Raw genomic sequence first — 16550 nt, forward strand, 5'->3', positions numbered from 1 at the left:
GACCGGCTCGCCTGGTACCTATGTACAGATGGACTGTGCCGGGCTAAAATCACACAGTAAGCTCCTGCGGCCACCGACACAGGACACACTGTACTGGGGCGGCATTTCTCCTAAAGGACACATGCGCACACACACTCTCATTAGTGACAACAGTCATCAGACAACTGTTGTGTGTCAAAGTACCCCTGCCAGCGGGTGTGTATGGAGTCCTCTGTCTCAATAAATAGCACGGATGCCCCTTAATGACATAATTACAAGTTAATGACCACCATCCCAGTTTTCTTTTCTTGGTCTCTTTCTTTTCCTCGTGAGCTCAAGCTGGGTGCGCGATGAGCTTGTGTTACAGCGAGCAAATCTGATTAATGAAGTGTGACTGTGAGTGCCTACTTCCTGAGGAGAGAAGCAGATACATCACTGCTCTGTGCCTCATATTTCCAACCTCCACTTTACATCATGGCAGCTTGAGTTTAAAACTCAACTATTTTACTAAAACACCTATCCAGTAACAGTCTTTAACACTGATAATTTATCAGCACTAAATCTAACAGCTAATTACAGTCTCTTTGCTGATTGCGTGATGCACACTGAATATAAAAGTCTGAATCAGGCAGCTCTAATCTGGGGTGCATTTCCCAAAAGCAACTATGGTCCCAAGTTCTGTCATTACCAATAGAGTTCAATGGAACTAACGACCATTGTTAGCTAACAATGGTTTTGGGAAATGCACCCCTGATGGTAGGCTTCACGCAATTTGCAGGAATGAGGCAAAAAAAAAAAAAAAAAAATATATATATATACTGTATATATGTATATTTGTGTGTGTAATATATGTGTGTGTGTGTATATATATATATATAAAATCAAATGTGTGATTATAAGATATTGAATTTCTACAATCAACACTTCTGAGGATTATATAGTCACTGATTTTGTCATCAATGTTTAGTTTGAAACGCTTTTTAGTAACTTAACTCGGACATCCATGACCAGAACTGCTTTCAGGTAAATTTTAAGTACATACTGTTTTCTGTTTATGGAAAATCAGGTATTTTAAATGTATTAAATTGCAACAAATGTGTAATTACAAATATATTTAAATACATGTCATACCTGTACATATTTCAATATAAATGATATTAAAGTATATTTTAGTTTTCCATAAATGCTTGTCAGCACACTTTAGCAATATTTCAAAGACAATAGAAGTAATTATTTAATTACATATAAGGATGTACTTAAGGCCTACTAATCTTAAGTAACTAAATGTCATATAAATTTAAACTAGAATTATTTTTAATTTAATTGGATGTAACATGCAATTACATATAGTTCACACTTAAGTATATTTCCATAGTAAGTACTCTTTTTAAAAGAATAAAGAGCATATGTTTCTCAGAGCTGATTAGAATACATTTTAAATTTCCCTCTGTTATAGTGGGATCAATAAACCTGCACCTAAACCTCACAAAAAAGCAGTTTTTACCTATTAGTGGCTGTTCTTATCTGAAGTGTGGACCAGATATTTAGTCAAAAGTCTAGCTACACAGTACTAGTCTCTCCATAATCTGTTTTGGCAAATTTTGGCCTTAATCGGAGTTTGAGAAACTGGCGTGACACTACAGAACAGCTTGAGGGCAAAGTCTTCACCAAGTTTTCATCCTGAAGAACTATTGCTGAACGAGCATACAGTGAATATGTCACTCTGAGTGAAAGTGTTAATTACCGGGATGAGGATGCTGGCCGGGACTCTGTCAGCACACACAGATGTGAGCGGATTGAAGCCCACTCCATTACAACACTCTTCCTCCTGATCAATCACCGCTGACCAGCAGCACTTCAGCGACGCCGTCCTGTTCTCCAGCACGCGGACTTTAGACTCTCTGCCGGGACCCATGCAGCACCAGGAAGTGGATGTGTTAATGTAGTGCCCTCCACAGCAGATGAATCCTATGTAAAACAAATTATACGTGGAAGATGTTGATGCTTTTTAATAGGCAAAAGAGCCTTAATCATCATAATCCATTATAATAGTGCAGGAAAGTTATAAATTGAAGTTTAGAGAGAAAAAAAAAACCTTGTTTGAATGGCAGTTCAATTCAGACAACATCCTGGTACTTCACTAAACCAAAAGACAACTAATAATGCATATGAAAACATCTTTGACATATAAATATGAGTGTACTATAGTCAGCACATTTCTAAAATCAAGTATATGACATCCAACATGTGGCCATTACAGCTCATGGGATGTTTCTAGTGGATGTCGGAGAGCTGCATGTGCAGCTGACATGTAAAAGATGCAGACGGCTGTGCTGCATGAGGAATCAGCTTCACCTGGCGATATGGCCACTGTCTCCTCCCATCAGCCATCAGCGCTCAGCACCCACATCTGCATCCTCTCCTATTACCTCTAAAAGCATCACCACATTCTCAGAGACCTGACTCAACATACACACACCAGCCCTGCAAACACAGCTATGTTTGAGGGGGGTTAAAATACCTGCCTTTACACTACCATTCAAAAATTTGTGGTCAGTAAGATTTTCTATTTAATTAAAGATTTACTTTTTTTATACTTTTATTCAGTAAGGATGCATTAAATTGATCAAAAGTGGCAGTGAAAACATTCAGAATATTACGAACCATTTCTATTTCAAATATATGCTGTTTCTTTAAACTTTCCTAAAGAATCCAGAAAAAAGGTTTCCTCTAAAATATTAAGCACAACTGTTTTTAAAATTGCTAAAAATAAGAAATGTTTAAATTTTTTCCACTTTGCCACCACAGGAATAAATTACATTTTAAATATATATTAAAATACAAAACATCTATTCAATTGTGATAATATTTTACAATATTACTGTATTTTTGAAAAAATAATGCAGCCTTTGTGAGCAAGAGAGACTTACTGACCCTATACTTTCAAACACTAGAAAATATATTACATATTACATTTTGAGAAAAAGAATGCATTAATATGTAAACTATAAAATTGTATTTTCAGGCATATACCATCAACTGGATTAAGGACCAAGAAGGTGAAACATTGAACATACTTTTTTTGTCATGCTCTATTTGAATTATGACTCATTTGCATTAAGATCATGGCAGAGGGAAGAAAGAATAGAATTTTCTGAAAAGTAGTTTAATATTCTTATAACAGGAAGTGACTCCTGGTTTATTTCCTTGGGTAAACCATCACTACCATAATTACCATCAACCCCCAGTATGATAAATTGCTAATTGTTTAATACCCTAATCAGCGTTCATTCTTTGCACAGATAAACTGTGACAGCGCCATTAATTTAAATAGTAATTTCACTTAACGGCCAAAACGGCGCAGCAGATTTTTATGCAACGTTTTCTAGGGGCCGCATCCATCACGGCTCTGCAGTGACATAAAGATGTCTGACGTGCTCTAACTCACTTAGGGACAGCAGATGTTGCAGCGCTGTGTTTGGTGGCAATTCCCAGGGTGCATTACTTCAGCTCCAATGACTTGCAAATAAACAGCTCAACAATTTTTCCAAAATAGCTTGTCCCATCCCTGCCCCGCTGCATTTTTCATGATATTTTATTTAAAACCAGTGAACTTTGACACCCTGACCCTCTTGGCTGAGGATGTCCCTCTATTTTGTTTTCCGCACTTGACCTTGGCCTGTCAGCTAAACCAATTCATTTTCCTTCATCTCCACCTTTGTCATGCTATGAATAGGAACAGGAGGGAAAGCCACTAGACCCTCTAAATCTGGTGTAGGCACGGCGCAAGAACACGAGCACCCTTTTAGCTCATGCTTTGTTTTTTCAAGCACCGCAAAAAGATTTAGCTAATCTTCAGATTTATGATGGATTTGCATACATTCATTAGAGTGCGAGTGAATGCAGGCGAGCATAAGGTGCTTTGGCTGTGTGAATTAAGGTTCATTCACTTAATGATAAGTAAATATTTAGCATGCAATGAGCAACTGATAAAAATGTGTGCTGTGGCTTACACAAGCTTTTGGATAGTAAAACTAAAACTTTGAACAAACAGAAGCACTTTTTAAAACAAAATAATGGCTGAGCACATTCAAATTCATACTCACGGAGCAAAAGAACTTCATAGTGCTCTATCTTTACATAGTGGACATTACAATCTTTGAAAGAAAAGGTGCTTTTTTTGCTTTATTAATCCTTTTTTTCTTTCAAATTATTATTTGCAAGCATCTTTATCTCATTTGCCAGTTGAATGTGAATTATCCTGGTATAAGTGTATAAAATACACTTTAGCCACTGGAGGAACAGAAAAAAGGAATGTTTCAAAGCTATCAAATGGTCGGTTTAAAAACATTGTTCCCTGGCTGTTTTATTCATTTATTTATTCCAAGCATTCCTGAGGGAGAGGTGAAAGGACAGCACATTAAACTGACTTTCTTCGTTTCATCCATTGGCCACGGTTGCATGTGACAGAAAGTGCTTGGGCAGCAGTAATATTTTCACTGCTCTTTGGGGAATCTGAAAGGAGGAACAAAAGGGGGAGATTTAAGTTTGAACATAAAACTTTTAATGCACATGACGGAAACGCAACAAATGGTAGTTTTGAATTTCACTGGGTTGCTCGCATTTTTTTTTTTTTCAGGACTTCATCCTGACCTTAATCCAAAACCGAACTTCTACTTTTGGAATAAAAGAAAATTATGAGATTAAACCGTAAGGAGTCGTTCACAAAGAATGCACATTTGCATTCCACTGCACTGCCTGTTTTTCGATTTAAACGCGCTATACGGACGTGTTTGACCGTACTCAAGTCTTTTTCATGACATAGCGTTCTAAACACAAGATTCTCAGTTTAAAAGATCAACTTTTAAAAAACAAGTCTCTAGAACTTGCGTGTTTCATTCCACTTCCCTGCGTCTCGAGTTTTTTTCAAGGTTGTACTGTATATCATTGGTGTGTGGTGGTGTTCTGAAATGAGAAAGGAAAGTTCTCAAAGTTTTTTTTTTTTTTAATCAAATGCAAATTCTTGTCCCAGTCACATTTTGATGTTTAAATATACATTACTTACACTATCAGAAAAAGAAAAAAACAAATGATTAAAAAAAAATATATATTTTATATTTTTATATTAAAACTGCAGTCCGTAAATTTTGCCTCTTTGTTGCCATCTCTGTTTGAAAACCTGGAATTGCAGCTGTGTGCAGAATTATCTAGCTTGCGTGGGTTGTAAACCAGCGTGGCTCCAGCGCGGATTAATCTAATGTTCTGAAGAGTATGTGTGGCAGTCAGTCACCGCACTGGTGTTGATATTTACTGTACTTCGCAATCACAGATTCTAGCCTACATCTTGGAATATGACTCAAATAAGAATTTTCACCGTATATTGCCATCTGAACAAGTAAGTAACAAGTTTGCCACGTTTGTTCTGACCAACTGAGGAAAAAAGCATTACCGTAAATCCCGCTACCAATGGTGATTAAATCTAAAGATCGGTTAGCTCATATCACATCAAACCGTTCAAATTATTATAATTGTTATACTTTATTCTCAAATGATTAATGTTAACAACATCAGCAGTGGTGACTATGAGTAGTGTGTATTAGCGTGTAGATTTAAATTTCTGCACAGTCTAATCTAATTGTCATACTCTTCGAATTTCATATTAAGAAATTCTTTTAACCCAAAAAGCTAATTATGCTCCCTTCGAACTGGTTTTCTTTAAAATACAAATCTTTGTAATCCCAGGCTATCTGTAATCATAAACACATTTATAACTGGAATATAATTTAATTTAATTCACATGTGTGTCATAAACACATAATCCTTTCTGGATTACAATCCGGGACAACTTCTTTATGTTTACAGAAGTGAAGTAATGACGCAGTGCCATGCTCGAATTTCCCGCGAAAACCTACCCGTACCACTCAAATGAGAAAACATTATTATAAGCTAACCGTTGTGAATCGGGCTAAAGTAAGGAGATAGTTTTGAACACTGGCTGGTTATGTACTTGCTCAAATATTGATTTCGGATCATTTTTAACCAAAAAAAGTTACGGACTGCAGCTTTAACAATGCAATAAATATTCTATTTATTGAAGCCAAGAATTAATCTCATCAGGTTGGAGTTTTTAAGCATTTTACATTTATACCAAAATAACTCAAGGCAGTAACCATTTAAACAAAAGAGTTTGTGAACTTATGTTCAGCTATTCTTTTTAATAGTTAACTTTTAACTATTTTTGAATTTTTTGGGTCATCAGTCATCAAAGCTCGGTAAATCTTGGTTAAAGATGCGGAGATTTACTTTAAATTTCACCAAGCTGATTACTCACTAAAAGCTCCCACAGATCAAGTTTTCATGCCATTTTAAGTATTATTTTGACGTAACAATATAGAATGGTGTGTGCACACTAAAAACGTAAAAATGTTTTACGCACAGTCAATACAAAGGCGTGCATTCGTGCCGGAAATTTCACATGCCATGTTGTCACGCAAGCCAATCAGCAAAGAGCTTATTAACATGTCCGGTTTGACACATCCAGTTGTATCAGAAAATGGAGGAGAGCCTTATGCAATGTTTTTATTCACGCGAGTGACACGAAAAACATCCCGCGAATAATCTAAAGCGATAACGCAATGCGAATATTCACTTTGCTTTTGTCGTGCACACACCATAAGTTTGTGAGTTTATTTACTTTTTTAAATTAGTCTTCCCATTAATGCTATTATATTGTTCATTCAGTCTGAATCGTGAACGCACACAAACACAAGAGGCGGGATTTATCGCATGAACCAATCACAGCGGAACGTGACCAGCACCTTCCAATCATACTGCAATGGAGGCATTGACTCCTCACACGTCACTTTCCCCCCATTAATTCTCAATTACCCCCTCCAAATTCAAGGCATGCTATAAGGGGTCTGTTAAAACTCAATGGGCTCAGGGGAGGCGAGAGAGACGCGGACTCCCGCTGTAAATTTACCTGCTAGTGTCGCTGTTGGACAATGTTTCTTAAGAAAAATAAGTGATTTATACACGTTTTAATTTTATATTTTGTAATACTGGCATTGTTTTACTTTTATACTACAAATGTTTTTTTCCCTCATCCAATATTTTGAAGAGACAATGAAACGCTCCTATTGTATATGTTATTAGTTAATGCATTACTTAAAAATGAACAATATTTTACAGGATAATCATGGTTAATGTTAATTTCTATCTATCTATCTATCTATCTATCTATCTATCTATCTATCTATCTATCTATCTATCTATCTATCTATCTATCTATCTATCTATCTATCTATCTATCTATCTATCTATCTATCTATCTATCTATCTATCTATCTATCTATCTATCTATCTATCTATCTAAACAGTTGAAAAACATTTAACATTAACAATTAACATCTTTAAAACATAAACTACTACACACAGTCTTGTTATTAAAACAACACTAAAACACCAGAAATGTCACCATCAGTGGTTTAATACCACTATTCCTAAACCAAACATGTACAAAGAATTAGGAGTCTGTACTTTGTGATTAATAGTTGAGCCATGCAAAATGCTTTAATTGCTCAAGGATATTAACTGAGATTATTAGCCATGATTAAAATAAGAAAAGCTATCATCATAACTGTGTTGAAAGAAAATGGTCTTAATCTGTATGATCTCCAATCTGTCTCAGCAAAAAAGATCCAGACGTGTGTGTTCAGAATGATTCCCTCTCTGGCATTCATGTCTTGTCATTTGCAAGACAGTTTTGGCAGAACAATATGAGGACATATGAGCCATGATGAAGCGCTCGTGCAGTAACAAATACAACACAGACACCGACGCATTCAGCCACCGGGATCATTTCCACTCGCAAATGGTCATTGTGTCCTTGAGAACATATTTAATTATTGCACTTTTTTGACATTGTCACAGCCATTTCCACACCCACTCTTATGATCCTTCGCTCTCTCAGTCACACATACACAGCTCTAAAGCTTTTAACACTTAAATGGTGTAAAATATTCAGATTTAACCTTGACTGTGATAGAGGCACCGTGCTTTTAAACAAAGCTCTGTACATAAGCAGATATTAAAAGAGCTCTCCGTATGACACCAAGCCTCCAGATGCAGAAAACCCTGTAATCTTAATCTAAACTTTAAACAGGACAGTGGGACGTTCACAGTAATACCCTGTATTACTCAAGGCTATTGTCTAAACTGTTTCTCATATCTCAAATGGAAAAATTCAGAAGACTGGATTGGATTTCGACAGTTTAAAGGTTTCGTAACTTGTCATGGAGGATGATGAAATGTTTCACAGTTCACCTTCAAACAGATGTCATTGTTTCTGTAACTGGTGTGAAATCTAGGATATAATTTGGATTATAATTAAGCAACATTGTTAATATTGCGATGATTGCTATGTGTTTTATAATTATGATTATTAAGCCTGTGTCTTAAGAGTCGCAAAACTGCGTTAGAGTTGGAAAGTTTGATTCAATTTTGTTGGTTTGCACAAAGAATATTTTATTTTTCATATATTAAAAGGTTTTAAAATAAATATAAATACAGTTATTTTTTAGTGCAAAATAGAATGGAAAACGGATATTTTTAAAAAAATTGTAATTTACTTCTTTTATCACATATACAAAATCGAAATAAACAGAAAAATGTTTAATAATTTAAAAAATGTAAAAATAACCTCCATGCACTACGTAATATACCAATAACAAATAATATTTAGAATATCTAACATTTTATTATAATATATTATCTATCATAATATAATAATTTTTTACATAAAACATGGCAATGATGCTATAAAATTTGGTTTAAAAAAAGTGTTTATTGTCAAACAAATCTCTGTAATCATCCATCAAAAAGCAAAATACTAGAGACTTCATTTGGCACATAATGTTGTTCTAATTGATTTATTATCTGGCTTATTGATCGATCGATTGTTTCTTTAGTGATTTATACACCGTGCCCAGAAGGTGACACTGTTAATTTTCTTTTTGTAATTTGACTAATAGCAGTTCTTTTGAGACTGGTTAAGGGATTGGTTCACAGGCAGCTTTTCAAACAGCTGATGGCTGTCTCTAACAATTCCATCTCCGCTGCGCCGGAGCGCTGCGAGCGCTGACAGGCTAGAGTGTAATGTGTGACAGATCGCACTTTGGGGACCCGGTAATCACATTTCCATCGGCCATCAGCTGGATCTCAGTGGGACATCCTCAGAAAACCGCCTGTGATTCTATTTCCACAATCTGGAGGAGCACGTGCAGCTTAAACACAATGTCACGGCATTTCTGAACAACAGAGTTCAGAAATACAAATAGAAAAACAGACACATTTTTCTCTGACAGTCCACTCTTGAAGACAGGTCTGAATATATATTGCATCTATGCATCCACTTAAAATATACTAAATGCACTAAAATTTGATTGGTTGAGTCACATTTGCTGCCCATTCACAACTGTGAATAGACTTCAAATGAAAATGCTACGCTAATGAACTGAAATAATGAAATGAAATGAAAGTGGTTGGTGACATTTTTTTAATGTTTTTTAAATGTTTTTGTCTCTTAAGCTCATCAAGGTTGCATTTATTTGATCAAAAATTACAAACTAAAATAACTGTGTTCTATTTTAATATATTTTAAAATGTAATTTATTCCTGTTATTCCTATTTATTCCTTCAGAAATCATTTTGATATGCTGATTTTAGAAACATTTCTCATTGTAACCAATGTTGAAAAATAAATAAAGATTATAGATTTTTGTAAAAAGACTGATTTTTATAAAAAAAAAAAAAGATTTTTGTATTCTTTATTTAATAGAAAGTTCATAAGAATAGCATTTATTTGAAATTGAAATGTAATATGTAATATGTGACCCTGGACCACAAAATATGCGACTTATGACTGGTTTTTTGGTCCAGGGTCACATATATTGTTTTTGTAATATTATAAGATACATAATATGGCTTTCCTTATACTTTTAATTGATTTAATGTGTCCTTGCTGAATAAAAGTATTAATTTCTTTCAGAAAACAAATCTTTCTGACCTTTCTGAACAGAACATCAGTGTCTTTTGCAGTTGTTGGCATTTTTTACAAAGGTCATGCTCATGTGTTACAGTGATTTTACCATAGTTAAGGGGAGTTAGACACTCCACTTCATGGTAAACAATGCTAACATAGCTTATATGGTAAAATCCCTATAACACTTGGCCTCACATATAATATCTTCATCATCAAAAATGAAAGAAATATGCAGCTATATGCCTAATAAATCTAATTAAGCACCCATTAGACTTTCGTCAAATACCGTTTTGCCACAGAATATAGCACATTTCAGCTCTGATTCACATTACATTACATACTCCTCAGCCAATAGAAGAGGATATCAGCTCATGACATATGCGGCGTTATCTGTCCATTAGCTTATATTTGCAGAGACACTCACCGCTGCTAAAGGAGACAGAACCTTGAGGGAGTCGGGGTGTCTTTATCAAGGTTAAGTATCTCATTCAATAATAGAGCAGGCTGACAGAGTCAGGAGCCAGCATGGAGCTCACGGCGTGAGCCCCCAACACCACGCACCAGCGGTGTGGCTACCATGCAAATGGCCTTTAGTTATCCTAACGGTACTATCCATCATAACATATGCTCTCCCCAGGATGCTCTCTTTAATGAGTGATGACTTCTTCATCTGCCTTATTTCAGTAAGATGAACCAAAGGAATGTGAGCGAGCGCTGTGGCGTGTTTTAATTTAGAGGAAAATGCTTCTGCTAGCTTCTGAAATAACTCCAGGTAGGTAGTGAAATGAATGAAGTGATTAAGTTGCCTAAAAAAGGGGGACAGCTTTGAAAAACTGTATATCAAGGGCAGGGTGATTAACCAAAGCTTGAAAATGATTACTGGACCCCATCCCAGGATGCTACCGAAGCCACCGAACGACTTAGAGAGTGTGTTTGTATGATAAATACACTGGTGCCACTGACCTCATGGTGGCCATTAGTTCTGTTGCATCCTGGGAGCCTGCTGTGAGCTTGGCACAGCTCTGGTTGGTGCTCAGATAGACTCAGCTCCATCATCCAGCCTGACAAAGATGGCTGACACCAGGGCCAGTGCCCATCCAGCCCATCTGTGCCCAGGTGCCCACTTTAGCGAGGCACTGTGGGGGAGCCTGTGTGACCCCAAGAGGGTTCAGCTCCTCTGACACTCCACCACAGTGTCATTAGAAAGTCACTAAGGAGTGAGGGCTAAACTTAGCCACAATGAAGTGGCCATACATACTTTGGCCCATATAAAGTTTACTAGAGCCACATTTTCTGTTTTGCAGGAGCAGATGATTTTAAGGCGGTCCTAACAGTACAATTCTGATCCCTGACAAGGGGCTGTGATAAATGGATTGTATTATGATAAGTGTGATGTGGGAAAGGCAAATTATTCTTTATGTCATCAATAGCGGTTCACTTCCGAAGGTTATGATGGACTGCAACTGCAAACTAGATAAGTCTGATTGCTCTTGAAATATCAGCAAACCACTGATAACCAATCAAATATGAGAACCAGAACAAACTTTTCTCTAAGATACACTACTGTTCAAAGGTTTGGGATCAGTAAGATTTTTAATATTTTTTTGAAAGAGAGAAAAAAAAAAACACTATAATTCAGCAGGGATGCATTAAATTGATCTATCTTATATAAATTGACATTTATAACATTACAAAAGATTTCTGTTTCAAATAAATGTTGTTCTTTTGAACTTTATTTTCATCATTGAACCCTGAAAAATAACTTTATCATGGTTTTCTCTAAAAATATTACATAGCACAACTGTTTTTACCATTTATAATAGTAAGAATGTTTCTTGAGCAGCAAATGAGCCTATTAGAATGATTTCTGAAGGATCGTGTGACACTGAAGACTGGAGTAATGGCTGCTGAAAATTCAGTTTTGCATCACAGGAATAAATTACATTTTTAAATATATTAAAATAGAAAACAGTTGTTTTAAAGTGTAATGATATTTCACAATATTACTGTTTACTGCATTTCTGATTAAATAAATGCAGCCTTGATGACCATAAGAAACTTTTCTGACCCCAAACTTTTTAATGGTTGTGTACATTGCAGGCATGCATGCTTCTCCAAACTGACCTGATACATGTTTATGGGGCGTCCCTTGGTCAGCATTCCCACAGCACACCGTCTCTCTAGGAACTAGCTGTCCTCCACAGCACTGGGAGCTGAAGCCATCATAAAGACGACCCCACAGCAGATCTGCCCGGCTCCAGACATGAAAGGACTCCCACCACAGCATGAGTCCCCGAGACCGACAAATACACGCCGTTCCACAGAGTCTGGACAACAGACCTCTCCTTCGAACACATATAGAACAATCAACTACAGTATGTAATGTAAAACAAAAGAATGTTCAAAAAAGGAAGAAATATTGAGACTTATATTTTACTTATATATTATGCAGCCTAACTTGCTGAATGCAGTACATACCTGGTGGAACTAGTACGTAATATCCTCCACAACACTGGTATTGAGACAGAGGCTGGACAAACTGACCTCCACAACACACACTGAAAGGATTGAATTTATTTCCTTATGAAATTAACTCTTCATGAAACCAATACTCAGGAACTCACAGACTTTTATGTTTTTACAACTGATTTAAAGATTTCTTTGTTTTTGTTCTGGTTGTATTTAAGGGTAAGTTGCAAATCAGTCACTGGGATTCTGTAGTCAGAAAAACCCCCATGCAGTGTGTGAGAGTCTCTGGAGCTCTGCACCAGAACTCTCACTGCTGTGTGTCTCTCTGCTGTCAGGTACGATTCAAAAATGTAATTGTGTTAAACACATTGTGCCCATAGAGCACACTGTATAGTTGTTTGTGCTACTACATGTGCACATAAGCTAGTTAAGTTTATCAAGTAAAAGACCGAATACGCATTAAACCTTAAACCAGGGCGCTGGATTCCGCTTTTTGGGTTTGGCGGGTGGATCCTTACACACTCCCAAAATCCTTTAGAGCTGGAACATAACACTCTTCACAACACTGATGAGAATGATTTAGGCTGTGAACAGTCCCTGCATAGCATACCTGCAACAATAAAACACATATAAAAAATCTATGCAATTCAAATACATTGTCCATACAAGTTTTGCACTCCTCAAGGCAATTAGGAAGTTAAGAGGTGGCAATGCCTCAGCCCTGAGGGCCCGCAGAGGCACATGTGAGCGCAGGTAGAAATCCAGCCCACCTCTTCGCTCCACAGCGGCGGGCTATATTTAGCCGGACTCCACTGCCTACTTTGACGAGAAATCAGGGCAGGATAGATTCTCTACAGCGCTGAGATGATACTCTTGTGGCGTCTGAAAAATCTGTATTGCCCTGAGCCACTGACATTGTCCTTACCTTCTGGCCCAGCTTCCAGTAGAAAAATGGCATACAGTAAATACCTCCTCTGCTGTGCCTTTGAGAGAGGGCTGAACTTTTGAACCTACTTGAACCCGGTTTATCAAACTCCTGAGAATTACAACCACTATGTGTAAAGGCGGTACAAAAAGGAAGCTTGTGCATACAGTATAGTATATAATTGCCCTCAAAACACAATTTTAGCCAGAGTAAAAGTACACTGATAAGAGCTGTTAAGCGATTAAAACTGCTATGAAACTGAACGTACATCCAAGTAAAAAGGATTATCGAAGAATAAAATCCATCGATTGTTTATTGGATGCAAGCTTGCAGTCAACTGTAAGAGAGGGGCAGGGACTAAATGATAGGAAAGTGTGGAATACATCACCAGAGAAAAATCTGCAGTTCTCACAATTTGAATGAAAATAAAAAAATGGAATAAGCATGTAATCATGTAATCTTTCACAGTAACATGCATTTAGAACATAGATAGTGTGAATTTCCAATACATGCTGACATTAAACATTTTCATTTCTTAATTTGTTTCTTAACCAGTCACATGTACTGTATTAATATTTGCTGGGGGGGGGGGCTTGCCTTCAAGTCAACAAGGTTCAGAATTCCCTAGTATAGAATTTACAGCATGTTTAACTGTGTTTTTCTATTCTGAAAATAGTCTTTTTGATAATTAAATTATTAAAAAAAAATATTATTAATTTAATAATAATTAAAATAACACATTAAATTGACATCCCTAATTATAGCATAGCTGATATTTCCTAGTGGTACTCATAAAGAATCAAACAAAACTCCTTTCACAAGGTGTTAAACTATGGATAATGCTGAATTCAAGACGAGCTCCATTAACACATCATCACAATAGTGTGGCATGTTGCCTCTGTGAAATTCATTTTTCTATTATACTGCTTTACAGCTTTGAGAGCTCTTGTCCTTATCTGAGTTGTGTTCTCTTTGTGTGCTTGTCTCTAGTGTATTACTGTCTGATTTAAGCTGGTGGAGACGTATGGCCTGTGTTTGCTTGCCAAGTTGGCTGTATTTCAATAACACCAGGATGGCAGCAATTGCAGAAGACAAGTTAATCTGTTTACTGAAAACAATCACAGGGACTGTACTTCATAGATAAATACCAGCCACTCCAATGGATACGTCACTGTTTCTTCATGGAATACTTTACGAGCAAAACTAATGATCTAAGTCTAACAGTTTAAATGAGGTTTGTGAGTAGTTACCTGTGTCTCAGGCTTATAACAGGTCTTGCCGCAAAAGTCTTGTTCTGCAGGACACTCCAGGTACGAGCAGTGAGCCTGAGGAGCAAACGCCTGCTGGGTCTGCAGCTCCTCGCACTGCTGCAGAGTCCTCCGCCATACATCATATCCTCCCAGAATGCCACTGGGCTTACCAGGTGATGTCCATTCTAGTTTAACTGATCTAACACATATAGTATACAGACACAGCACAGATATTACACCTTCACAAATACTGCTCGTCACTTGGTTTATATTGTCAGTCTGGCTTTAGTTCATACTTTGTTTTTGTTACGTCACTGTCAAGGAGAAAGAAGCATGTAATATAATAGAAAAAATGGTTATAATCACCCTGTTATATAGCGCTTTATACAACTTGATATACTAGAGCCAAACAGATTGCGCTGTGTAGTATGAGTTATGATATGTGTCATCTTTTCTTTTTACAATGTACTTCTTGTAATGATTTTCCTCTCCACTCATCATGCAGGAGAGCTGGCTTTCCACAGAAAAGAACAATTTTTGTTCACTACTGCTGACTTTGAGATATTGGATAAAATATTGAGACCTGTATTATGTCATTAAAATATTACACCCAAGTTGTTTTACAAGAATTATACTGTATCAAAGTATAACTTTTTGTAATATTTAGTAGTAATAGAAACATTTGTAGAAATCTATTTTACTTGTCACATATTATGTTGTATTTTAAGGTCAGTTTGTTTATGAATAAGTTTTAAATGGCACACACTGTGAAACCTGCTGTGGCATACTGCATTAATAAATGAGTAAATAAGTAAGAAGCAAGCAAGTAAAAGCAAAACAAAAAACAAAACATCACATTTGGTGGAGCAGCTTGCTATCTAAAGGAACAGAAAGAGTGGACAGGGAAGGAAAAACAAAACAAAACAAAACAAAAAGTCACATTTGGTGGAGCAGCTTGCTATCTAAAGGAACAGAAGGAGTGGACAGGGAAGGAAAAAAGGACAAAACAAAGCAAAGCAAAACAAAACAAAAACAAAATATAAAACATCACATTTGGTGGAGCAGCTTGCTATCTAAAGGAACAGAAAGAGTTGACGGAAGGAAAAAAAACAAAACAAAAAGTCACATTTGGTGGAGCAGCTTGCTATCTAAAAAAAAGAAAGAGTGGTCAGGGAAGGAAAGGAAGGAAAGAACAAAACAAAACAAAATACAAAGCATCACAGTCCAGCCGGTCCGCGAGAATATTTTCCAAACGTAACCGCTCCGTGGTGTAAAAAAGGTTGGAGACCCCTGATCTAAAGGAACAGAAAGAGTTGACAGGGAAGGAAAAAAAATAAAAAATAAACAAAAACAAAACAAAAAGTCACATTTGGTGGAGCAGCTTGCTATCTAAAAAAAAGAAAGAGTGGTCAGGGAAGGAAAAAAAGAACAGAACAAAACAAAACAAAATACAAAGCATCACATTTGGTGGAGTAGCTTGCTATCTAAAGCAGAGGTCCCCAACCACCGGGTCGCAACCCACTACCGGGCCGTGGAAGAATTGCTACCAGGTTGCAAGAACGTTCTGGGAAAAATGTGTATAGATATGACACTCTGTTATTTATTTATGTTAATGCTTGTTCTAATTATTCTGTATTTTCTTTGTATGTGATTGATATGGAGTAGCAATCTGACAATTTCATGTTAAATAAGTAAATGAAAGATTGCTCTTATCTGTCACATATTAGGAGTGGTCATTCTCTGTGCTTTAAATATTTTTTTTCTTGCTTATCCCAAAAAAATTGTCCGATCTGTGACTAAAAAAAACACAATATAATGCGTTTAACCACTATTTAATGCTATTATAATACTACATAATAGCCTAATATATATATATATATATATA

At 36.4% G+C, this 16550-nt stretch overlaps 1 pseudogene; it reads right to left on the reverse strand.

Annotated features, from left to right (window-relative positions):
* The window catches only part of LOC107697660 (usherin-like), a 241341-nt pseudogene that overhangs the window by 52564 nt on the left and 172227 nt on the right, over positions 1 to 16550 (reverse strand).

This window comes from Sinocyclocheilus anshuiensis, unplaced genomic scaffold (assembly GCF_001515605.1).
Source record: "Sinocyclocheilus anshuiensis isolate Anshui unplaced genomic scaffold, SAMN03320099.WGS_v1.1 scaffold446, whole genome shotgun sequence".
Classification (NCBI taxonomy): Eukaryota; Metazoa; Chordata; class Actinopteri; order Cypriniformes; family Cyprinidae; genus Sinocyclocheilus; species Sinocyclocheilus anshuiensis.